The following is a 27,218-nucleotide window of genomic DNA, read 5'->3' on the forward strand; positions in this document are numbered from 1 at the left end:
AAAAAGGTAAAACAAAATGAGTTATGTTTCCAGGACCTCGCCATACCCAAAAAATTAATTCTTGAAATATATGTACAGACTATGACTACAGATAAATCTATGCAAATGATGGCTAGTTTACATGGTATAACCTGATCATTCTGTTAAATTCCATCTATTATTTAGATTTCCAACTCTGCTTTATATCTGAGTTCAGAATTATTTTACCTTAAACTCACCTTTCACATGGGCATTACTTGGAGAGGTAATTGAAGGTGAAATTTCCCCCTTGAGTTTGACTAACACATTAACAAGTATTAAAATGACAGATTCTTTAACTGCCATCTTTAATGGCACAAAGGGTCTGAACCTAGATGGGGAAGGGAGAAATGACATAGTACATTCCAGTGGGGGAGACAGGCGTAGCAATCAAAGTCCTAGTTGACTGGGACAGGGAAGGAATAAGAAGGAGGCCCGAGAATTCCTGGGGAGGAAGCCTGGACACCTGTGAAATCCATCTCTGAAAAGATTCTTGCATCCTTCTATTATTGCCCTGGCTCATTCTCTCATTTTCTATTTAGGTTATCACCTAATATTATTATCCTAATTATTCCCCTTGACTGAAGTGTCTACTTCACCACCAAGCATCACCCATATTATCCTTCTAGCCCAGATACTTGAACAAGTCATTCTCTTAAAAACCTTCAATGGCTCCCTATTACTACAGAATAAAGTACAAATTCCTTGGAGTGACATTCAAGGCCATTCCCTGTTCCTCATTCTACCTCTTCTGCAGTATTCATTGATGTTTGGGAGCTCATGCTCTGGACTGTCTGGCTTCAAATCTTGACTCTACCATTTACCTATTGCATGACTTTGGGTGTGATACCAAAGCTTCTGTCTCTATTTTCTCTTCTAAAATAATAATAATCCTAACTTTGTATGGGATTGTTGTGAAGGATAATTGAAATAATACATGTTAGGTAGAAGTGGTACATGCTAAGCACTCAATAAATGTTAGCAATTATTATAAATATCATAATATACAATCTCCTCCATGTAACTTACACATATTTAAGTATTTATATATATTATTTATATTAAAGTATTTACATTTCCCAGAAAGTGCTAAGTAGGCATTCAACATCCTCCCAATGCCACAATTTTGATTCTATCCTGGAAGTTGCAAATTTAAGTATTTTCAGGCATTTAGCAAAACAAGGAAGGGAATTGTGTAATTTAGAGAACATATGCCCTTTCTTCACAAAGGTAGGCAAATTAAAATTTATATATTAATACAGTGCTAACCAAAAGAATTATGTTCTGTGATTCCTCCTCTACTTTTGTGGAAAATACAACCCCATCACTTCAAGACCAACAGCAAATATTAGTTTTTCCATTGATTTATTTGACTTCCTCCCTCCTTGGTACTTACATAGTGCTGACTGTATTCATGCCCCACTGTAATGTTTATCATATATGTTAGTTACCTACATAATTGTCTGATCACTTAAGATTTTAGTTCTCCAAGTACAAGCAAAATGACTTATATATTTTGGCTTTTCCAATATCTAGCTAGAGTTTACTACATTTTTTTAAATGAATGGTGAAAATACCTGGGATTTTGCAAATATAGAAAGCCAGTATGAGTAGGGATGAAAAGGGTTAAGAAGCTCAACTGGATGGGTAGTGGAGACCAACATAAACTGCTTCCCATGTTTGTATTGGCTTTGACGGGAATCTCACTCATGGATTGTTGCCCTATACAGTTTTTGAGCAAATTTAGTTATTAATAACACCACTATTAAGCCTCTGCCAATTCAACAAAGCAAGCAATTAAAAGATGCTTTGATAAAGTAATAGACTTTTCAAGGAAGGGTCCCTTTCAAGGGGGGTTGGCTGGTTTTTACATAAAAATTCCTAAGAATCATCAAAATTATTAGTGGAAAATACTGAATAAAAGATTAGTTATTTTTCAGATGTGGTAAAGATGGTGATTTTATTCTCTGTTTCTTTAAGAAATGCCAGTAATTACCCAATAGAATGCTTCTATTTTTATATACAGCAGACAAACTAAAGCCAAACAAACAGCTCGCTTCTCTCCATAAACACACAAGAAAACAAAACACACACAGCCAAAACCATCCATAAGAAGGGGCATGGCACTTGTCTAGGGTCTGTGGCAATGTCTGAGGGACTGTTCAGGCCCCGTGGCTATTCAGGACACAGGGAAGCAGCTCTCACCTCCCACTGCCCAGTCCCCGTGGCTTCCCAGTGGCTTCAGAGGGTGGGCTTGCTTCTTTCTGGGTGTATTAATCAGCTTAGGCTGCTGTAACCAAATATCATAACCTGGGTGTCTTAAACAACAGAAACTAATTTTCTCACAGTGCTGGATGCTAGGGAGTCCATGATCAAGGTCTGGCAGGGTGTGCTTTCTGGTGAGGGCTCCCTTCCTGGCTTGCAGATGACCACCTTCTCCTGTGTGCTCCCACGTGACCTCTTCTTGGTGTGCCAACTGAAAAGAAGGAGAGAGATCTCACTCTCTTCTTATAAGGCCACAAATCCTATTGGATTAGGGCCCCATTTTTATGACTTTGTTTAACCTCAAGTACCTCTTAGAGACCTTGTCTCCAAATACAGTCACACTGGGCAATACAGTTTCAACATATGAAGTTACGAAGTTTGGTGTGGGACATGTTTCAGTGCATAGCACTAAGCAAGGTCGTCTTAACAACTTGCTTTGAGTGCCAGTTCACAAAGTCATTCTCTTTCCTTTTGATCAAAACAGTTTTTTTGATTAATTATATCATAAACATTGACTTTGTATCTTTTGGACCTCTCTGAACATCTTAACACTCATGAATTGAATGAGTTTTGATTATTATTGGGGCAGAGTCTAACAAATAAAATGTCTACCTTAAATAAAAATACCAATGAAGGGAAAAAATTACATTGTAATATCCTTCCTTCCCCCAAATTTTTCACTATGTATTTATTCATATCAATATGATCTCAATAAAAAACAAAATCCCAATGTTTATTTGTGATCACATTCAACATTAAAAATAGTGCCAACATTTTATGGATTCTCCTTAGGCTAAATTCTTAAGAATCCCAAAGTTAATGGTGTAAATATAGTTCGACTAAATAATTCAATTGATAAACATAATGCAATAGATTCAGCAAAGGAGAGAAAACGAGATATTTTTAAATACATCTCTTAGGTGTTTCCAATAAAGCTTGACATTTTTTCTTCGTCTTTGAGACACCCAGTCCTTCCTAGAAACTTTCCTGTCATGATAGTACCTGCAGAGTGATACCACTAGCAAACCTGGCTGTTTGTTTCTGAGTAAGAACAGCTGTGCGACAGACTGTCTGAGCAGTCCCCGTTTCAGGCTATGGCGTGGAACTCTGACACCGAGGCAGTACGGCACCAGCTGGTTCTGTGCTCAGTACTTTGCTATTCCTGGATGATTTACCTGTTCTAAGCCCTGTCACCTTACTGTTTCTGCCATCTAATTAAAAACCCATGTTACTGGATTCACTCTGCTACAAATTAGCAATGCTATCTGTGTTCTTTCTGAGCCTAAACTGGCCATTTTTACTTTATGAAATATGATTTATTTTTAAATTCATACAAGATGCTTGATTATTTATTTGTGGTATATTTTAGCTCTCTTGTGGAGTCTCGATCAGAGTAATCCTCTTCTAATGTATTCATATAGAGTGAAGATCTAAATTTCCTAATCAAAATCATGTCAGCAAAAGTAGAGCTGCTCTTATGATAACATTTTAGTCTAGAAAATGATTTTCCTTTAAAAGGGATTCAATGGACATGATGACATAAAAAGAAGCAGCAAAATTACACACAATCAGTTCACATAATCAAAACAGCAATGTTTTATATTCAGCAAGGATTTCTTTTTTACTATAATAAATGGAAGAAAATAGTCCTTTTGAAATTCTGCAACTGTATTACAACTACAAATGCAATACTACTAACATTCTGTAGAATTAGGGACAAGCATTTTCAAACCTTTAGAGAAAAGGATCCCACTGAGACATGGCTCCTAATATACATTTGGATATTTCATCACTAACACTGGTGTTCTGCTTTCACTTTAACCTCATTAGGAACTCACAATTAAACCAATATTTGTCTATTTTCAAAACAGCCTAATTCGTGCAAATAGTTCAAATGGTTACATTTTAATCACAACTGCCTGGAAAAGAAATATATACCCCAATATATACATTAGAAGTGTATTAAGACCTATGGAAACTCTCTAGATCTATCATGACAGTCTGGTCCTTTCTGTGGGATGCTGTAATGACTTCTGTGCATACTTCTATCAGCCTGGTATTCTAGAAGTATGTGTTGTAAGGTGTGTTGAGTTTCTTAGTATGATTGAAGTTCTGTGAAACGGGAACCACATATTGCCTATCTTTATAATTCTAGAACCTAACCTGGGCGTTCCTAAAATGATGGTTGATTCACTTCATGGAACTAAAGGAACATGGACTCGTATTTGTATGGACTAAGGTGCTAAGTTAATTTCCTTCACAAGATGTAAAATTATAGTCACACCAATATCTATAAAGGAGTAACCAAATCAATTGCAGAAAAGATGTGCATACTCATAATCAAAGCTCTGCGTCTCTTTTATTAAAGGCTTTTTGATTCATAATCACACACACCTTTTATGAATTTCAATTGGTTAGATAACCGCTTCCTACTGAGTGATCAAATTATCCTTTAGTCTTTGTAGACTTGGACTTTAAGGATTTTATTTATAAAGTGTATTTCTTTACTTTTACTGTGAACTATAACAAACTGTGTGAATTTTGGAACTGTCAGCTTACATACTGTGGTGGATATATTTGGGAAGTAGAGATGGAGTGACAGAGGAGGCTGGAGAATTAAAAAAAAACTTGTAGGTGTCCCTCAGAAGTTAGGCTGCCTTTAGTGTACAAGACGTTGCAACCTCAATCCAGGATAGATACATACTGCCACAGTGGGTTACAAAGGGCTGGTTGTGAGCCTGGAAGTCACTAAACATTTTAAAGGTAGAAGAAAATACCATTGAGAAAGAGGACTTAATTCCACAGGGGCAGTCTGCCTGGCTTCCCTTTGCCCAGAAGCTATTTTTTCCTGCTTCAAACCATAAGGATATCAAGAAAGGAAGCCTTTCCCTTTTCTTGAAAGCAAACTGTAAAGATTCATAAAGATTCACAGATCAGAACAGAACAGCCTGTTAACGGGAAGTTGTCAGAGATTACTCTGTGACTTAGAACTAGCATTATAACTGGCTGAAGTTAAACTGCTAAGTTTACAGAAACCAAGAATCTAGCTTCGGTGGCCAACAATACAAAACCATAAGTGAGCAATAGTCATTGATGGAAACATGATCGGAAAGATCATTGCTCTTGTAGCCCTGTGGAAACAGCCTAATGGTAGCCAAAGAGAGTGTGTAACATTCAAGGCCTATCTTGACAGCAGCAGGACATGAGTACAAGAGGGAAAGCATAGAATCAGGAAATGCACAAGGAGAAGAAGATAAAGAACAGTAGTAGTAGTAATTATGTCCTCATATTGTAGTAGAAAAATCACTGTGAACACAGAGAGTCCTTTATTGCTTATACGAAATATCAACACAGAGCCCAGGAACTGGGCAATCTGATTAGGGAATAGAAAGAAAGGAGGCCAAAAAAAAGGAAGCTAAAGATGAGTTCGCATACAATTTTCTTACAGGAGTGTATAGTTCTTTGTATAGATCACACATGCTGTTTTTTGTGTTTCACAGTAGTAACTTGTGGATTGCATTTATGCATTTTATTATTAACTTTTTTCTGAGCTTGAAAAATCTTCTAATTTATATTTTTTTCTGATTCTCGCTTTAATTTAAAAAGTATATTTAATTATGTCATGTGTCTATTTGCTTAAATATCCTCAATTATTTGAGATTAAGGCAGATAATTTGAAAATAAAAAAATAAGTACATATGTGTTGAAGTTAATTATATACATATAACAATTACCTTAAGCACAAATGTAATTAATTATATAGTATATTTTATATAAAATTTATAATTAGGCATATAGTTGCCTACATTAATTGTGTGCACATATTTACTTAAGTGTTAATTTAGGCATTTCTATAACTAATTATAAAAAGTTATAAAAAATGTATTTGTTCACTGAAAGTGTTATTTAATTCTTCTGAATTGATTAGTTTTTTTCTCCTCTGGATGCTGAAGAACCTGTTCAAGCATTATAATCCACATGCAGAATGCAGGGGAACCCAACCAATGTTAGGCATCATCTTGGGATATTTGTCCAAAATAAAGTACAAATTATTACACCTATTATGAAAAAGGAAGCACATGGCCTCATGAGCCTCACTGGATTTCGGAGACATCACAGACCACATGTTTGAATGCTCTTCTGACTTAACACAGGTGACATAAGAGGCTGCTCTTTTGATTGAGCCCTGTAAAGGGCTTTGTATCAGGTCTAAGCTGTAGTAAAGGTAGCTTTGCCTCTTGGCCTTTATGGTCTGGTAAACCCCATGGTGTTTGATGCACCCTGGTGGGAAGAATGGCACGTAGATTTTACGGCAAACACCAATGGGCATATCACAACACAGACAGCGAGGGTTTTGAAACAAGAGTCTTCCTTTTGCATTGAATAATTTACACCTTGTCAGGAACAGCTATTTGTAGGCATCTGATTCCAAATAGAGAAGAGGCTCTATCTTGTTGGGCAGACTAACCCTGACTCAACTGGCCATGCCAGGAGGCCTGGCCTGGCAGTGTTCTCTGTTCTGAATGTGAGTGCCTCCCCACTTTATTCTTTCACCACTAGTCTGATACAAAGACAAATCTTAAAAAATAACTTGGAACATACTAGATTGAACTATATGAAAATTATGTTTTTTATAGATAAAAATTATATCAGTAATTGCATATGCTTCAACATAATGAAGAATAACTGACGTTTATTCAGTGCCTACTATATGCCTAACACAACTCTTTCCTCACTCTTTTCCTCCCTTCCTTCTTTCCTCCTTCCCCTCCCCCTCCATTCCTTTCTTTCCTTTCTTCACAATGTACTTCCCATCCTATTGTATGATTTGACACCTTTATTCCTTTCATAGCTTCAAAATGCATTTGTATTTTTGCAGCATTTACTGCCTTGATTTTTTGTGATTATGGTTCTTGGTTGTGATAAAAAATTGCGTGGAAATCATAACCAGCACCAGCTTACAAATGGTTAGAAAAACCTTCTTCTAAGATGCCATCCAAATGTATGAGGAATATCACTGAGCATAATGTTAGAAACCTGCAGGCAATAAAACAAAATGCTCAAAAATTAGTAAATAAAGGTTTCCCGGGTTGAACTTAATTTCAGCCAAACTAAAAACATTAATGGCTTAGTTGGAAGCATGCCTGACTTTTGGTTCCTTCTTCCTTTTTTATCCTTTAGGTACCCAAAAGCAAAAATAACACCATCTGATACCTAGAATTACTGAGTAAACTTTTGTACCACTGAAAATGCACATCAGGTGCTTGGACAGAATTGCGGGGGACAGACTGCCCTTGTCATCTGGTAAGTTATACAAGGATGTGTGCTGCTCAGAGTTAAATATTTCCTTTTAAGAGAAGAGGATTGGTTTAAAGTATAAGGCTTAAAAAAACCTGTACTGATTTCTTTTCTCCACAAATGGTATAATAAGATCGACTCAATGATTTTTATTTGAATAAATTTAGAAACATTATTAATATTTAGAGGCTATTTTATCCCACCTTATTTACTATAATATTTATTGAAATAACTGCAACTAATAGAGAAAAGCAATGTAAAATGTTCTTTAAGGAATTGCATCGATCATAGATATATCCTCTTCATTTTCAAATTTTTAAAATAAGACGTCAAAAGGTAGAATAAAGTCTAAGAAAAGGATATTAGGGGGCAGCTAGTCCGAGTCCTTTTAGTTTTCAGATGAGAGAGGATGACTTGTTGATGGAACTGGAACTCATGTCTCTTGACTCCCCGTCCCTGTGCCGTACTTCATTACATACATGAAACAAGATGAGAAACACTAGCATTCGGTAGTGAGGACCACTTTGTCAATTGCTGTATAAGCATGCTTTGGCTCAGTATATTTACCAAGTGTAAAGAAATATAGGTATACCACATCCTAAATGTGCATGACTTGAGTACTAGAGGGTAATATGAGGACTGACTGGTGTGTGATTAAATTTTTCACAAAGTAAACAGACTGCTTGGATGTTATCTTTAAAGCAAATAGGAAATTAATTTCAATCTAAAGAGTGTCTTAACTACACAGAATAGTAGAGAGGAGGGAGGAAGGATTTTCAAACCATGAACTTAGAAGACATGGTTAATTTTTGACATGTTTCCATATGCTTTTACCTACAAGTCACTTGAAGAAAATGACCTAAAAAGTTTTTTCCTGATGTTATCTCCTCAGCATCTAACCATGTCATTTTAACTAGCAGAAATGCAGCCCATTTGTACTTTTTTCCTTCTGCATCAGTTTCGATTCCTTTTTATATACTTGCTTTTATCTAGGTGTCAGATTCTCTCTAAATGATAGATTGTAATCTCAGCTATAGAAAAAAATGAAACTTACAAAATGGATGGATTTGATTTTAAGAGATGTGATCTAGCCAGGTGGCAGCTACAGAGAGATGAGCGTCCAGTGAGCTTCGGCATTATGTGGGTTTTACATTAACTCTTGTTCTCATGCATATAAAAATATTCCTTAACAAACTTGTAGTTTGTAAAATTATTTTAAAAGTCCTTCCTCTTTAGATCTTTGAGGATAACCCAAAACCTCTGGCAGTTTTTAAGTCAGAATATGAATTATATTCTGAAAAATGGTCCATTTTTTTCCCTCTAAATACATATAGTCATTTATTCAATCTTTTTATATATTGAGAATTTACAAATGCTATATATTGATCACATTTAGCAAGGTGAGTAAGAATGAATAAAACCTGCATGAAGCATATAGTCTAATGGAAGAAACAGGGAAGTAAAGAGACAATTACAGTTTAACAGACCTCATTATAGGGGTATTGAAACCACAATAGAGGGAATAAAGTTGTGGCTTTTATAAGGCAGGGACTGTGCTGGCAACTGCTTAGGTTTTATTATAAAGAATATATCTGTGGCATTGAGTTGAAGGTCTGTGCAGATGCTATGATCCTCCTAGAGTACATCAAACAGGCATCAGTAGTATGTAAGCTGGATCTTAAAAACAGCTGAATCTAGAAGGGAAATGCAGGATAACCAAATTATTTAAATGATTTCTCCACTCTAAAGCAAAGTTTAAAGAACCATATTTAAAGGAATCTAGTTTCATATGTGACTGATGATGTTTCACATGAATTTGAAAGGGAAGTGGTTTGGGGCATAAAAGAGGTTAGAGGAGGCATCTAATTCTGTTGAACCAGCTTTCCCAGTATGGTTTCATTTTAAGTTAAGGTTTGCATTGGAGTTTCTAAATATCATGCTCCGATTTTAAGTATAAACATTACATAGGGACATTTCATAATTAATAACTTTTCTTAATAGTAGCAACAATTCAATTTCTCTATATTCAAACAGATAATTAAGAGGTGATAGTTTTTACACTGGGAATGTCCAATGGAAAAATCATGATCATGAGTTATTGAGACCTGTGTCAGGCCTCTAAGTGCCTTCTATGTATTAACTCATTTAATCTTGTAACACCTCTAATATATATACAAACATTATTTGTATTTTACAAGTAAGAAAATTAAGGCCAGAGAAGGTAAGTACTTTTCTTAATGTCAACATCTAGTAAATGGTAAAAATTTAGGTAATCTCCTCAAGGAGTCACTTGTCAATCTCAAATTCAGAAATTTTTTATAGTCAAGACATTCACAGATCTCTTTTTAACAACAGGTCTATAGGTTCAGAGAACATTAAAAAGTATCCTATGTTTTCTAGATTCTATATTTAAAAATTTGGATTTAATTATCTGACCTCATGAAACTCCATTTTAAAATTTGATTTTATTTAAACAATGATGAGATGCACAATCAGACCTATCATAAAAATAATCATTAGATGGAAAACTGACATATACTTTTCTTTAAAAAATTACCTTATATTTAGTATTTTATGGTTTAGAAAGCTGTCTTGTCAATGGATTTCAGCCTCAGGCAAGTTCGCTATGGATTCAATGTGACCAAAGAAATTGATAGCAAAACATTCTTGGGGTGAAAGGGTCATACCCAACTTTATTTCCAGGTGGCAGGTCAGTCACTAGAACCCCATTCACCCAGAGTAAGTCTGCATGCAGCAAGCTGGTCTCTGCATCCAGGCCCCTCTGTCCGCACAGCCGTCCTCTGGGCCCCTCTGCCTGCACAGCCATCCCACACAGCCATCCTGCACAGCCATCCTCTGAACTTCTGTCCTCAGTGCTGCCACCACTCCAGCCTCTGCTCTGCTCTCCTGCAGCCTTGCAGCCCTGCCACCGTGTCATTCCCAGAGCACTGGGTAGAGCTCTTTTTATAGAGTCAACAGCCATGTATTGCCCACAGGTGTGCAATGAGCGAGTCAGCCAGGGCCAGGTGAGAATCCTGGCCATGGGAACTCTCATTTTATCCACAAAAACACAGATGTTTGTCCATGCTAATCTTATACTTTTTCCTATTATGAAATTTAAATTTGCTCCAGTATCTTGGTTGTATATATCCTTTTACCTTTTTTCCATGTCTTTCCTCCAATCACTCCTCTCTCTTTTCTATTTCTTCAGTAGTGTCAGAGTTCCAAATGAGTAGTTTTTCCATATACCTAGCTTCAGGTCTATTCTTCATTCTGGATCCATTGTTGCTGGTGGTTGAGGGTTCTGTGTCTGAACCTGGGGTGGAGTTAGGTGAGGAGAAGGCAGAAGTATATTGCCCTGGTAGCTATAGACTGATGCTTTCTCCATGCTCTTTCCCCCACATTCCTGGCTTCTGAGAGCAATGTGGCATGTCTTTACCTTGTGCCTTCAAAGCAATGTTTGTTTTAAATCCCTGCTTCCCATACCCAATGACACCTGATATTTTGATGTCATTTCTGATTTCTTGTCATCTGGCTAGCAGAGCTGTGACAAGTGTGTCTTTGACAATCAGGTGAGACACTTTTATTAGAGAACTCCTTACTAAGAATTGTATCCCAACAAACCTATCACGTGGGAACATTAGATCAAAATCAGGCAAAATGCCTTCAAGCAAGACACATGAATCCCATCCCAATCTTTTTCCTTTCTTTCTTTCTTTTCTCCTTCTCCTCTTTTTGTAGGTTTTTTCTTTTTTGATAAAAAGTAAGAAGCTGTGATTTGTTTTTTGACAAACGAAGAGTAATGTGTAGGAGACTGGAACACAGGAGGAGGGAGAACGTGGGGTACTTCTGTCTTCTGAGACAGGTTTGTCACAGCCCCTGGCAGGGTTGTGTTCCTTTGTAGCTTTCACTTTGTGCTCCAGTAAGACTCTTTCTTGCCCTCAACCCTGCAGGCTCAAGGATGTTAATGGATTCCTATTGCTATCAACATCTAGGTGCCTCAGATCCCAAGTTAGTTCCATTATTTCTGTCCACACCTGTGTAAAATGTCTTCATCAAGATCTCAAAAGGTCAGGTGAGTGTGTCCTCTGCTTCCTGTTGGGACTCATACTCACATTCAGTGGAACTTAAAATCCTGAATCTCCCCTAGCAAGTATTCTAGAGTTAAAGCCTCAGTAAGCCCATGGTTTGAGACCCTAGTTAAAGCTGGGCAACATTTCAGGCAACTGTTGCCCTAGGACATTACAATAATGTACAACTTTACAGCTGGAATATATGTGTCATCATTCAGTTCATTCTGTTTAAGGTTTATCATTTATAAGACCCCACTTTTAGGACCAGATTCTATATCAAGTATGATATTATTATTTGTAAGTGGCAGAAAAATCTAACTCAAACCAGCTTAAATATTTAAGAAGATGTATTATCTCATGTAATATAAAAACCAGAAGTAGGAAGGGCTTTAGTCATGGTTCCATCAGAGCAAAAAGTCTGTTATTTTTGTATTTTCCCTCTTTATTTCTCATGCTGACATCATTTGCTTTTCAGACTTCATTCTTATGTGGCTTCCCTCTTGGTTCCAAGATGGCTGACAAGTGCAGCCAGAATTACTAGCTTCCTGGATTATGTTGGGCAACAGCCCTTGACCCTCACAACTATCATATCCATGTCCTATGTTCTACAGTGTAGAATAAATAAGAACAACAACAATAACAAATATTTTAAAAATAAGGCAGGAGACAATGATCTTATTTGACTTGGCAGAAAAATATCTGAATTCTGAATAATGGAATACAGGAAGGTTGCTTTTATTTTTCCTTAAATATTAGGTGACAGTTAAATACATTCCAGAACTTGTCTATATTTTATTGTGACAAAATGGCTTTGAACAAGTCCGACTTAGCAGCCTACACTTATTCTTTTTTACTTATATTTTCCCCACAGGTAAGAGTTATCTTGTTCACTACAACATTATTAAATATATGGAGCATATGTTTTCATGAGAATAACAGTGTACAAAACGTTTAGCTATTTAACAAATAGCTATGAAGTTCACTCTGTTGGTCAAGTACTATTAGAAAGTATAGAAAGATGCCAAGAGAACGGTGATGTGGTCCTTGGTGAAAAATGCTTCCAGATCATCAACTAGGCAACATCCCATCTACCATCCACTTCTGGTGAAGATAAATGCTTAGATGCTGTTCAAAAGGTACATTTCAATTTGTTTCCCAAAGTGTGTTCCAAATAACAGCACTTTTAAGCTGCAATAGTAAGGTTACATGGCCCAATAAGTTTAGGAAATGATGTGTTAAAGGATAATTTCAAAATGTGTCTTTATATTTGGATTTCTCAGAAGTTTTAATATGAAAGTGCACATTGCAAATTGTCAAGAGGGTGGTAGAGTATGCTGTGTTTCTCAAATATATTTATATAATAGAGACTTTTGAGACTACTGTTTGAAAGAGTGTATGTAAATAAATGACAGGTTAAGTTACTTCTGAATCGGGCTATCTTGTACTTGTATTTAAAATTTATAAATGTTTACATGGTTTGAAAAATGTTTTATTCATTCCGCAGATATTTAAGATTGTTCACTTTGGGCTGCTATAACAAGTTCCATAGATAACAGGATTGCTGATTAACATCAGAAATTTATTTCTTACAGGTTAGGGAGGCTGGGAAGTCCACAGCCCAGGCACTGGCAGATTTGGTGTCTGGTGAGAACCTGCCTCTTCTTTCATAGACGGCTATTTTCCCTGTGTCCTCGCATGGTGGAAGGGGCAAAGGATCTCCCTGGAGCCTCTTTTTTAAGGTATAATCCCATTCGTGAGGGCTCCAATCTCACTATCACCTCCCTAAGGCCCTACCTCCTAATACCAGCCCACTGAGGGTTAGGATCCAACATATCAATTTTGAGGGAATGCAAACATTCAGTCAATGGCACCCTCCTTATTTGATATAGTGAAAAGGACTAAGCAGGAGCTCCATAAACTTTGAGGCATAATTATCTCTGTTAAGGCCACTTATGTCTATTGACAATGTCCCACTATGCTTGGGACTTTGTAATAATAGACCCTGACTTTAAGGACCTGTTAAAATTTGAAATACCAGATTGACATAAAAAGTAATTAAATCTACCAGATACTGTGTGCTCAGTGACAAATATCATATAACAAGTGTTCAAATTACGGGGTCATCACCAAGGACTGTAAAGGCGAGAAAAGGCTTTTTGAAGAATGTGGGAGTTAAATTGAACTTTGAAGGAAGAATAGGCCTTGTAGGAATTCTAGGTGAAGAGGGCATTTTGAGATCCTGTGAGAGTGGTTTCTCAGAGAAACAGGATGATTCCACCGAATTACAGAGATTGTCTTTCCCTACAAGATTAATGATCAGTCTTGTTCTTCATCAATGTAGATTGAACATCTTTGTCTTAAAAAAATGATATAGAGCAAAGGATCCATTTGAGGAATTACATATCTCACCCACCATTTAAAGAGCTCTTTATATCAGGAATGGTTTTAAAACATTTATATAACTTTGAAAGTAAGAGAAGTTACGGCATTTTAAGACATTTTCAGACCATGCCAAATCTAAATGACTATTGGAAATCTAATAAGAACTGGAGTTCTTGTCACAGAAAGCACCTCTCATTGTCATCTAATTTCAGGGTTATCTACTAGGGATAGTGGAAAATCATGAACATCAAAAATTGTAGATTCTGTAATTTCCTTGCCTTTTGCAATTTTTCTTGTTTTCTTCCAAAGGTAAGTTTTCATTTTAAGGAAATACATTTCTGTCCTTTCCAGTAGCAAAGGTAAAAACCTTAAAAAATTTCTGAAATTGACATGCTATATCTCAGCTATACTTGTTTCAACTTAGCCAGAAAAAGCCTATAAAGTAAGCTATAATTATTCCATTTCCACTTTAAGAAGTCACACAGAAGCCTGTGTTGGGTCCTTTAAATTCTAGCTGTTGTTGAGAATTTTATTGTTTCATAAGCACTCAGCTGGAGTTAAAGCACTTGAAATGACCAAACTGGTTTGTCTTTTTTTTTTTTTTCTCTAATGGGCCATTTTGATTATTCATAAAAGCTGTTGATCCTACTCATTGGAGTCATGTTCCAATGGTCCACTTACTTCATTTTGGTGAACAAGCCTGACAACATAGGAATGTGAAATAAGTTATTGCCTAAACTCACTACTTGGAACCCACAAAACTTTAGGTTTGTCACTAACACTATTAAACAAATCTTTATCAAACATTTAGAGTCTGAGGTACTATTCAAATTAGAGGAGGGGACCAAAGATGGATGAGTAAATCATAGGCCATATTTTCAAAGGTTTTATTGTCTGCTTGATGGGGCTACCAAATACCTAAGCAGCAGTGAGTTAATGCAAATATGTGCAACAATATTGAGGAATAAGGTGAGAAGTCAAGGTAGGGAATGACAGCAACTGGGCTACTGACCAAGAAATGCTCTCTGTGGTAGAGAATATGTCTTTAAAAGCAAGTGAGAGATTCTACTAGAAAAAGGGTCTGAAGATGAAGGTGCAAGTGAGGGGTATGTTAGGAACAAAAGCAGAGAAACAGGAAAGTGACGGGCTTCGGAGGATAATGAGTAGTATCAGTTGGATTGCCTCACGGGTTTCCAGTGGGGAAAGAGCCAGAGCAAAGTTTGGAAGGCAGGCTGGGACCACACCGAAGTGCCTAGGAAAGACAGGGTGGGGGGTCTGGCCGTGATTCCGTTTTGACAATAAAAGGATTACTTAAGATAATGTTATCACTGGCACATAGACTGTAGCTCAGTGTAGATGACACTGAAGTTGGCTACCAGGTAGGAGGTCCCTGACTTACTCTTGCGATACAGCCTTAGCTCTGTGTTAGAAAGAGACTCCTGAAGCAAAATAAAATAACCCACGTCATACGTAGAAGGTATTTGAATCCAAGAAAAATTTTTACTAACCCTTGATTCATTTTTTCTTATTTCAGACATAACGTATTGAATGAAAGCTCTCCCTAATGCCTAGTTTCATACTAGCTTACTGTTCCAAAGATAATGATTAATGCCAATAATAATTTCTTGTAGGTTAGGATACTTAATGATTAAAAGTGTTTCCATATGAGTAGGCTATAGATTAAAAGAAAAATAATATATGGCCCCTAGATTGTAACCCCTCAACACAACACTGCCCTACATTCAGCATTGAGCCTTAGCTGCTCCTGCTTCTCCTCCAGCATTTCGGTTTGGGGGTTCAAAGGGATTTTTTTTTCCCTTAGCAAAAGCACTAATACAGTCTGCTTTCCAATATAAAAACAGCTTTTTTTAAATTCTTCACCACTTTCTATCACCCCTTCAATTACCTCAATCTTCCTTTTTCCTTCCTCCCTTCTCCCGTTTTCTCTCTTCTCACCCTCTTTTGTTCTCACTCTCTCATACACAGAAAGGGTAAAAATATATTTATTTTTTACTTCCTAACCAATTACTTTCATTCTCTGTTAATATTTTGGGGGCTATAATTCTTTGGTTTTGTGTTAACTTTTATGATTAAGAGCAATTTCTAAAATATAACACATTATATTTGATGCCTTTTTAAACATTTCTAAAAATGTATATGTAAATCTAACTCTTGTACAGTGAGTTATATTTTTCTTTTGACATTTTAAAATATAGAGTTGTCAGATAAAATACAGGATACCCATTTAAATCTGAATTTCAGATAAACAACAAATAATTGTTTTGTATAAGTGTATCCCAAATATTGTGGGGAGCACACTTACACTAAAAAGTACTTGCTATTTATCTGAAATTCAAATTCAACTAGTGTCCAGTATGGTTTTTTGTTTTGTTTTTGCCAAATCTGACAACCCTTTATTCAAATGCAAATAATTACTCTTCTTTTGCTGAAGCATTTTTAGGTCTAAGTAGCTGAGCTCACTAAGACATTACTACAGGTATCTGGCAGGACTACTCCAGTTGGAAAGAGCACATGGAAATACTTTTTCAAATAGCTTAGTCAATGTACAAAGTTCTTGATGTCACTTAAAGGAGTCATACTCTTCTTATTAAAAATAAACCAAATCTCACTAAATAAGAGTAAATAGTTCTCAAGATAAAATACAAGAAAGGTTGGCAACCCTATTCCACTTTCTAGAATTCTTCAGATAATTTTACTATTTTCCTTACATGTTGGGAGCCAATGATTCAAAATATTTGATTGCCTTTGGGTAGTTCAAATCCGGAACTGTGAATTGGTATATTTTCTAGCTTTCAGAAGGATGATAAAAATGGTATTAATGTGATTTCATCAACATGGATTTATCTTTGCTTATCCAATTGCTCCCAAGGTAAATTAAACTAAATTTTCTATTGAGAAAGAATGTCTATTATATACTGAATCACAATTACATATTATAAAAATCATTATAAATTATGAAAATGCAGATTGACTTTCACTTTGGGAGAGATAAATTAGACAGAGTTTTCTCTGAGTAAAACTAAAAACCCTGGACATTATATATAAAACAAACATAAAGAGATCTGGAAAAGTGAAGAGGAAAATTTACAAGGGACCCCAGGACCCAGAGTGAGTTCCCTAATTCATTTTTTTCCCCTCATGTATTCCAGACTTGGAGATGAAGAAGTTGGTAACCCGGAAATGCGAATAGGTGCAGACACAAAAAGCCCCATCAAAAGCCTGCTCTCTAGCCAAAGGACAGGAAAGGGGCCGTCTAGCAAAATAGAAAACTTTTAGACAATCGCTGCTTTACTTTAGCCAAAACAGTGCAGAAAAAAATGTAGCCCAGCTCCTACTCACACTAGCAAACGCTAAGTGCGGAGTCAAGAATTCTACCCTTTCTAGGCTGTAATGAGGCTCCTCAAATCCCTCACTACGGTGGTGTCAGAGAAGCTGATCAGAAAGCTGAAACTTTCATCCCCCACTAAGAAGTAATGAGCCCTCCCACCACCTCCCTGCCTGTCCTCTGCCCCTGCCCCACGATGTCAGTAGAGACCACCCGGAGAGCCTGAACTTAAACCCTTACCTAGCTATAATGAGGTGCCAGTCCTCTTCCCAGCGAGGGTGGTATCTTTCCATCCTCTACCCCTACCCCTGTGGTGTGGGTAATGAAGCACTCCTAACCCTCCCAGCCAGGGACTCATCAGTGGAGGCAAAATAAATCCAAAGTAAGCAGAAGTAAGGAAATAATAAAGAAATTGAAAGAACAGCAGAGGAAATATACATGAAATAAAGAGATGGTTCTTTGCGAAGATTAATAAAATTGAAATCTCTAGCCTTGTGATTAACAGCAGGAGTGAAATGGGAGTATCATTCCAGATCCTGCAGACATCAAATGAATAATAAGGGAATACTATATACTAGATATAAAAACTGGGGCATGAGACATTTCTCACATCTTCCCTCTGAGATGCTGGCACACTGGGGCGCGGCAGATGGAGAGCTCGAGGTTAGTTAGCACCCATCCTGTGATCTCAGGAAAGGATTACAGCCAGCCCTCAGATGTGTTTAATGATAGGCCTGCCCTTCAGGCTGAAGCTATAAAGATAAGCTCATAGGCTTCTTTCACAGGAAGACGGAGCTCCTGGGTCTCTAGTATTGCGCTGTGCCTTGGGGGTCGTAGCTATTGAAGGACTTTATCTCTGGTTACAATCCTGTGGGATCCGTGAGTCTAAACGTGCTGGCCACCAGAGTCAGGCAATGTAGAGCATCCCCTGGCAGCAGCCACGGAAATGAGGGTGCCAGACAAGGGCAAAGGGTCTCCTCTGAGAGATTCCGGAGAGCTGGAGTGGGGCCGAGGGAAAGCGCAAAGACTGTGCCTACCAGTCCGCTCCCTGAGAACACCTCCACAGGCCTCCGTATGGGTCCCAAACCAGAAAGCAGCCCCTCAGGCCAAAGCACCTGGACAAGCAAAAAGGCCTCTTTCTCAGAAAGGCCGTGGGCGCATTCAGTCGGCAGCGCGGTGCCCTCAGGTGGCAGGGAGTCCTCCCAGGGCCGTCCCTGCCCTTGTTACAATCCCGTGGGACCCAGGAATTCAAGCCCCCTTGGCCTCCCGAGCCAGGTAACCAAGGGGTGGCGGCCATAAAACCTGATTTACCAGACATAAAAGTTGGGGCAGACGTGTATAGAGGCTCTCCTCCGGGAGACGCCGGGCTCCGGGCTGCAGCAGGGAGAGCGCGGGAGGATGGCGCCCAGCGGCCAGCGAGCAGCAGACGCGGAGTGTACACTCGGTCCCCCGGAAAACGAAAGGAAAGATGGTGCCCTCCAGCTTTGGCACAGCAGAAGCCACTCAGGAAGCTGGCACCAGCCCCGGACCGGAGGGCTTCCCGCAGGCCCCTGCCCCTCCACCGTGGCTTGAAAAGTAGCTCGAGTCTCCCGGGGAGGCCGGTGGTTCCCGAGGCGCGGCTGTGCCCGGGTGAGTCTCGCGGGCTGCTCTGGGCCGTCCTCGGTGTGCGCCTGCCCTGCGGCTTCTGCGGGCCTGAGTTTGGGGGCTTGTCGCTCAGGGACTGGCCTTAAAAGTTGGGACGCCTATTGTGGGGTCGAACCGTCCGCTCCTCAGAGCGGAGCCCCGGGCCAGGCCCCTGCTCACTGCGGGTCCCGCCGCGCGGCTGCGCTTAGGGCTGCCTCGGCCTCGCCTGGCTGCTTCCACGTGGTTGCCCGCCCGTCTGCCCCCGGCCTGAGGTGCCGGGACGCTCTGCCAGGTTTCAGGTTTTTTCAGAGGAAATTGTTCGTGTGTAGCTTCAGATTCGGTGTCTGTGGGAAGAGGTGATTGAGGATCTTGCTATGTTAGCATTTGAAGTAGAACCTCTAAAAATCCTAATACAAGAAAGCGGAGCATTGAATCAGCAAACTTGTGGGGAACCAGGTTGAGGTGAGAGATGACATCAGACTCTTTTTTAGACATCCATTTTCCTCTACTCAAATACTTTTGAATTCTTTAAGGAATGCTCAAGGTAAAGCCATCTTGTTTATACTTTTGTGACTCAGCTCAGCTGAATTGATTCTGAGGCTGATCTCCATGTATTAATTGCAACTATTTTGGGTCAATTTTAGTAGTTTGCACTGAGGGAAGAGAGTTCATTACATTTTCAGTGTGGTGAAGTGGAACGTTCCTATGGATCATTGGAATGAATACACTTGCCTTTCACAAAAGTCATTCAGGGCCTTATGTTTTGAAAATATTCCAACTTTTTCTCCCTGAATGTACAGAACTCAGGCACAGTAACAGACACTTCTTTTTCTTTTACTTTGTTGTTATAAGCTTTTCTAACTTTTTGGAAACAACCAAATTCAGGTTTGATTTCATATGACTGTAAAGAGATGCTAAAAGAACTTAGACAACATTTTGAGGACTCTAGGAAGGGTCATACTATTTTTACTTGTCTATCTTTGCTCACTCAGTATTATTTCCAAGTTGATGTAATTATTATAAAGATTTAGAAATTATTAAAGTTCATAGAACTATTCTTATTTTCCCCTCAAACTTTGCCAGTAATATGCCTATTAATAGCAGTTCCATAGTTTGGTGATTCAGCTGGTGGCTGGTCAGAAGTGATTGCTACAACTCACCTATAAGTTTCCTCTGATGTTTACCTCTATTTTTACTTAGATATGATATGAACAAATAAAGCAATAGAACTAAAATAAAATGGAATGCAGCTGAGCTGTTTTAGTGTCAGAATCAGCTCATGTACTCTGAATAGTATCTTACACATTCCGTATTTCTTCAAAAGTCAAAACTGACTCACATATTGAATACATGGAATTAGTAACAGTAGGAGAGTTACTTAAAGAGCCTTCAATAAAAGTCCACATTTCAAAAAGAAAAAATGAAATAATATTTGTAAGCTATAAGTTCTATTTTGCAAAACCGTGTTTTTTTCTGTGTTTTAGTTTTTATATTCAGGTTTTTAATCAAAACCTTTGAAAAGCAACAACATACAGAATGCTTGAATGAATGAGTGAAAAACATGTCAAGTCTTGTCAAAGAGAGTGGAATTTGGGAGTGGCTTCTTAGGAAAATCATCTTTTCATTCTAGAAGCAGAAATGGTCATGTTTCTAATATACTGTTAGACACAGAGACCAAGTATACCAACTTTTGAACTATGTGCTTCATATTTTAAGTTGTCATTTATTATGACAGTTATTATTGTAAAAACAGGGCATATTTATCTCATCCTCACCCTCTCAAGTGTGTCCTGTTCTAGTGTTCCTCAAGATGGGGCCTATTGGAATGTATTATTTTTTCCTGTTTACTGGTAGACAGTTGTTTTTCCCCCAAACTGTAATAATACAGTTTTTATGTATAGCCATGGCAAGACAGGGAGTTGGTTACCTAAAATAATAATTAGTAAAATGTGAGTCCTTTAGGTATAATTTGGGAGAGCTGTCAAAGGATAGGACTATATTTATTAGAATGCTATAATCATAAACATAAGGAATTCCAGAGTTGTCGGTAGAGCAGGGTGATTTACATATTGGATGACAGGAAATGTAGAAGCCCAATCTAGGCTTCCATTGTTCAGTGACATGATCTCCAAACCTTAAAACAAACAGACAATAAAGAAAAGTAGAACTGGAGTTATTTTGTAAAGAAAAGGGACATCCGAGTGGGCATTAATTGATCTCAAGTAAAACTGGTGATACAAGTAGTTTCTACTTCCATTAAGGAGATGAGGAATACCATGTAATTTTTCATCCAAACTTGGGTAATTTTGAAAATGAGTGGGGTCTATTAATAAACATGAAAAAATAGGCAAAATACAGAATATAGAATTACCCCAAGAATGATTCCTTTATTCATTAATTCAACAGACACTCTGCTAAATACTTGGGAAAAAAATGAAGAAGATGCCATTCCTGTCCTCAAAAAAGATCAAGGCCATAAGGGTGGAATACATATATTTTTTTACAAGAAATAAAGATAAAACTCTTCTGGTGAGCACAAAGGAGAGGTTTCTCTCCGTAAATGAGGATGCAAAAAGATGCTGTTAAGCCTTTAAAAATCTATAGGGTTAAGAATAATGAGTTCCCAATCCCATTTGACAGCTGGGGAAACTGAGACTGATGCTATTCAACCATCCAATAGCAGATTTGAGGCTGACGTATCTCTGAGTCCATTCAAAATCGTTCATCCCACTCTGTTTTCCTTATAGGACTTAGCAGAAGGAAAGGGGCATATGAAAACACGAGATTTACTTTGCATTGCTCTTCAGACAAACAGTAGCATGAAGCTTCTTTGTGATTTATCCTTGCAGTGAAAGAAGTCTGAACAACCCAACTTAGTCACTTTTAACCTTATGACTCTCACACCATACAGTCTGTTCTTTTCATGCTTTGACATATCTAGCATTTTTTTTTTTAAGGAAGCCTGTTTGAGACAAGGTTTTCCTTGCAAGTTTAATCTGGTGACAAGAGGAATTGCAATTTGCATATTGAACTACTAGGATAACTGAGCCTTCTACTATACCACATTCTAAATGGAATTTCATTATAACTGAGTATAGCCTAAGCAGATCCCACTGTGTATCCATATCAACTCAACTGACAGCCATTGTGAAAATATTTCTCAGAAGATGAGTTATTATATGCTAGAAACATACTCGTTAACTGGATATTGTGCTAGTCCATAATATCTGGGGTGAACCTCCCCACATTTTCATTTAGGCACATGTTACATAGTCATGCTGTTCTGCCATTTGTAATTTCTTCAATGCTACTCATTTCATTGTTCATTTTGTTGACTCTTTTGATTCAGTTCGCAACATATCATTAAACAAACATGAAAAACATGAATACCTGAAACTTATTTTTAATATCATTTGCTGTTTTTACATTAGTATAAAAATGTTTATTAGTTCAGTGTACCTATTTTAAAGGTGAAATTTTAAAGATAGAAAATGGTAACTGTAAGAAAAGTAATGTGCTCTATTTGAGGCAGAAAGTTAGAAAAGACAATGCCCTACATTCTCTGACAGGTGGATATCACATTAGATGAAAATAATAAGAGATTTAGTAGACTGAAGAATAACTTCCTCTTGACAGTGCCCTGACCCTTGGCCTATGGCCTAACTCTTGTTAGCTTCACTAACACAGGGTAATTGTCACAGGTGTAGGATAAAAGACGTCTCTACTGAAGCTACCAACAGTCTGAGATTTATTTCTTTTGATGACCACAAATGTGCTGTTGAGACAAAACCATAAGTTCTGACCTTCTCTGACCTATAAGGACATGAAAATTTACCCATGAGAAAATAAAATTGTAGGTACAAAGAGCTTTCTTTACTGTTTGGCTTGAAGATTACTTTTGTAACAGGGAGGGTACACACATCAGGGCAAAGTGGTGGTAAATATGCTATTGTCGTTACCTGTAAGCATGTTTCACACTTAATTGTGACACAGTTCTATAGAGAATGCTCTGTCTACAATAGACTCCCTGAATTTTTATAATTATTAGTAAACTCTTACTATATCATACTCTGGAAGTGTGTCCTATTCTGAAACGGTTCTTTTGTATTTATATGCTAATCACCTTCTTCAAAAGAAATCAGTTCTTTGAGTTCTATTTAAATGTTCTGAAGGTTGTGGCTTTAAGAGTACTTACCAATGATGTGGTAACAATTGGTGATTTCTCATGAAAGTTAATGCTTCCTCCTGTAAGAAAATATATTGTATTCTTTTTCCGCAACACAGGTAAGAAACTCAGAAAACACAGTGAGGCATAATGAGTTATGCAAATCATATCATAATAGAAGAATATTACAAGGGGAACCAAATGGCTGTAACATCATTAAAGTCAAGTCAATATAGTTATGTACCCATGAATAAAAAAAACTGCAGAAGAATGAATATTGCTGGTAAAATGAAAATGACTTCACATTTCATTTAAATGAAGTCAAAGAGGCAACCTGGCAGCATTTTCAAAATGTTTTATCATGAAGGAAAGGAAGTCAACTCTTCAAACACTTGGCACAGTAAGATGGTGTATTTTATTATTCTACTTATTGGGTGTAATACTAGAATCATCAAAATGTTTATTACTCAGTATGAAGAAACCGTAACAGTTTCCTAACCACAGTAGATTTCCAGGATCCAATTTCTATTCAAAACTATGTAAAAGACATAAATTACTTTTACTTCATTGAGGGTTCTTCCTCAGGTTACAGGTCTTGCCCTTCAGCAGTTTTTTATCCATAGCATGCTTTGATGACATAGAATTAAGTATATATATATAAGCTTTAGGATCACCAGATAAGGGAATACAAAGATTAGGTTTATCTTAACCTGATTCTATAGAAAATTACCTTAATTGGTTCAGTAAAGGTGTAGCCAAACCCATCTGTTTCCAAAATATCATGCTTTCTTGTTATTAAATCATGAAAATAAGGGATTATAATCATGTAACTTATTGTCATGCATAGTTGCTATAATAATGCCTTCTTCCCAGATTACCATCTTTTCAAATGCGATGAGATCATCAGGTAACGGTGTAGGATATGAAGGCTTAGCATGCTGTGTTGTTAGCACATTAAAAAAAGAAATTGCTGGGATAATTAACAACTACCTATTTGTCTGTGGGATGCATTCATTATGGCTCTACAAATTGGAGGTCTCCAAAATCTGTGCAATAAAATTTACTCTTTGTTCAGGAAGTTCCCCTTGGATTTGGGGAAAATTCTGGTTTGCTGTGTCTATTGTAATTGTGACAGGCAGTTGACATGTCTCATAGTCTAAATGTAGTGGCAAGCAGGGGGTGGTACAATGATGAAAAAACTGCCATTCATTCTTGTGCAAAGGAAAGGTGTTTCTTAGCATATTCCAACGTATATTCAGACTAGAGTTGGGTCTCTGGGGTTGAAGGTCAAATCTGTGAGGTCAAAGCTATTTCTTGTCAATCTTCGTTCACTAATGACACATGAATTGGAAATTAGAACAAAGTAAGTAAAACGAATAGCCAGAAGGTGAGTGTCTGTTTTATTACTCAGAAGAGCTGGGAAATCTGGCCAATTGTTGCCCTATGTGGCTTGAATGACAGTTGTTAAGTTGAAAAAGGGACAGTGTGATGGGAATGCCACTTTAAATCTCAATTACCTCCTCCACTCCAATCAGCTTGGTAGAGCTTTAATGAAGTGCAATTCTCTGTCCTTTTCCTCATACTTCTATCTCTAGAATAAGCCTCACATTCAAGTTTGACAGCAGTACAATCAGTTTTCCATTCATCACTGGCCCTGTTTTAACCCTGCTGAAAAAGGGCCTAATGTACGTGGCAGTGATGGCAATTAGGCAGAAAAGTAATATTAGAAACAGACAAAAGCCTGAGTCTTTTAGCATTACAGGTGTTTTTTTTTTTAGCCCGTTCTAGACATAAAGGAATAGGCAGTGTTGTTAAGTTCCCTTCTTCAGTCTTCTCTTAAGCTGAAAGTCCAACGATTTCAAGATTCAATTAATTAGACACATGGAGAGCCAAAGAACAAGGTAAAAGCTAAGTTCTTTCTAACTGAAGACACACTTAGTAATTGGCCCCTTATTAAAATGGATATCTTCTGGGTGTATGTTTAATAAAGTTGATAAAAACTCGTCATTTCCTCATTAGGATAGCACATGAATACACTATGTAGAAAAGAAATCTTAAAGAGAACAAACAGGAAAATATCATTCTGTTAAATGTAAGAATGTAAAACATAAAAATTGAAAAGCTTAAGAACTATAGCTTCAGAGATGGGAGATGTTAATGCTTTGTGCATGTGTATGTGTGTGTAAATGTGAATGAGTATGTAAGCTGAGATTTTTTTTTTAAGGCAAGTCTTGGCTCTTCAATCAGTTTTTTCTTCGGATGCAAAATATTTAAGCATTTGAGTTTTATAACCTGGATCAATGATATTTACTATGACTTTTTTTTAAATCATAAGGATAGATGACACATTTCAATGACTTTCTCATTAAAAACAAATACAAGCTTTCAAAATCTATACGTTTATGTCCGCATGTGTAAGAATCCATGTAATAACCATGCCTGTATCTTTGCACAGAAAAGTCATATATACATGTTTAAGGTACACACACGTACTGTTTAACCTAGTTATCTTTGTAAATATGTCCATATGAGTGTGTGAAATCTTAGAAAAGATACAAGTTCGCTGATTTTTGTGCATGCTTTAGTTGTTATATATGTTTTCCTAATGGATCTTTTTATGCCAATTTTGAAAAACATCAGCCAGGTTGGGGTGTTTTTCTGTTTTGTTTTGTTTGATAGATTCCACAGGAACATGTGGCATCAGTGTAAGGATCTTGTTTAAGAGAATGGAGGCTTGGAGGGAAAAAAAAACAGATGCAGCAATTAGGCGTCTCTTGCTGCTCATTGGGGAGGTGACACAAGTGGGTGATAGTGGCTTTCACCTCTCACACTCCCTTCTCTCCTGCCTGATTCCTAGAACAATCCCTGTCAGAAACACTCTTTGAAAAAGGCTGCATTAGACAATGGCTCTTCACCCTTATTTTACGCTTTAAGTAGTGGAGCAGAATGCTGTAAGGGGCTGAAAACAAGGCGTAATCTGAGAAAGACGCGCAGGCATTGTTATCACTGTGAAAACCAGAAGAGCCCCTTTCAGAGCCGTGACTGAAAGTGCTCGGAAGACCTTTAGTCCTTTGCACTCTCCCAATCACCAATTAGACAAACATTAACATCAATTAAGCTGTTATACGGCACAGGTTCCATATAATTACCTTAATGGGTTGACGCTTTCTTTAGCAGCAATTTCTTAAACAAACTTCATCTTTTGTGCAACAGGCTAAGAAAATTTTCAGCAGGGAGCATTTCCTTTTGTCAAGTTTTCTAAAGAGACAGCTGAATTGTTCTATTTAACAACAAACACCTTCACTAAGGACCCTCGTCTTGTCCCCGTTCCCACCACATTTGACTACTAGGCTCAAAGCTTATTAACCATCAGAGACAAAAAAACGGACTGGCCAGGGGAGCCCAGACACATGCAGGGCGGGCAGTACACAAAGGACCAGTGAGTCTGGCACCGGTTTGCAAGCAGACCCTCGGAGAAAGCACCAATTGAATTAGTTGCCTATTTAGTATCCAAAGCGCCAGATCCGTCCTTACCAAAAGCACAAAGAAAATGAAATAGAAAAACAGGATCTTGCTCATAAAACAAGACAAATCTGTCTAATTTATTTTGTACCAGTAAGTGCTAATTAAATGCAAGCTACTCAGATTCTTCCTGTTCCTGCCTCACCTAATTCGCTTAGAATCACGACAATGCCAGTCTGATTTTTCCCCCTGTTTAACAAACATTCATTTGAAATGTACTCAAATACAGCTATAAAAATACAACCCTTATATCACTTCTATTTTTATTTTATATAAAGTCCATGTGTTTTTACTCTGTTGTGAAATTATTTGGGGGGGAAGCTCTTGGCAGAAACAAGCCCTTAAACTATCCTTGTGCATCGTAAGGAATAAACAACTTGAGATGCATATAATGAACTACAATTGTTCCTCCCCACCCCCCTCAGGGTTAGAGTAATGTATGTAACCAAATTTCACAGCAATTCATTAAAAGTCAGAAGCCTAACTCTTCTATCTACAGTTTTTAAAGCAGAGTATGATTTAAAAA

General features: G+C 37.6%; 1 long non-coding RNA gene across 1 annotated transcript; it reads right to left on the reverse strand.

The window, feature by feature from the left end:
• Positions 1–2,373: 2,373 nt before the first annotated feature.
• LOC140843270 (uncharacterized) lies at positions 2,374–26,555 on the reverse strand. The gene is made up of 3 exons (XR_012120885.1): positions 26,320–26,555; positions 23,201–23,250; positions 2,374–2,494 (listed from the first exon to the last, which is right to left on the reverse strand). It is a non-coding gene; the product is annotated as an uncharacterized lncRNA (long non-coding RNA).
• Positions 26,556–27,218: the final 663 nt, after the last annotated feature.

This window comes from Manis javanica, chromosome 8 (genome assembly GCF_040802235.1).
Source record: "Manis javanica isolate MJ-LG chromosome 8, MJ_LKY, whole genome shotgun sequence".
In the NCBI taxonomy this organism is placed as follows: domain Eukaryota; kingdom Metazoa; phylum Chordata; class Mammalia; order Pholidota; family Manidae; genus Manis; species Manis javanica.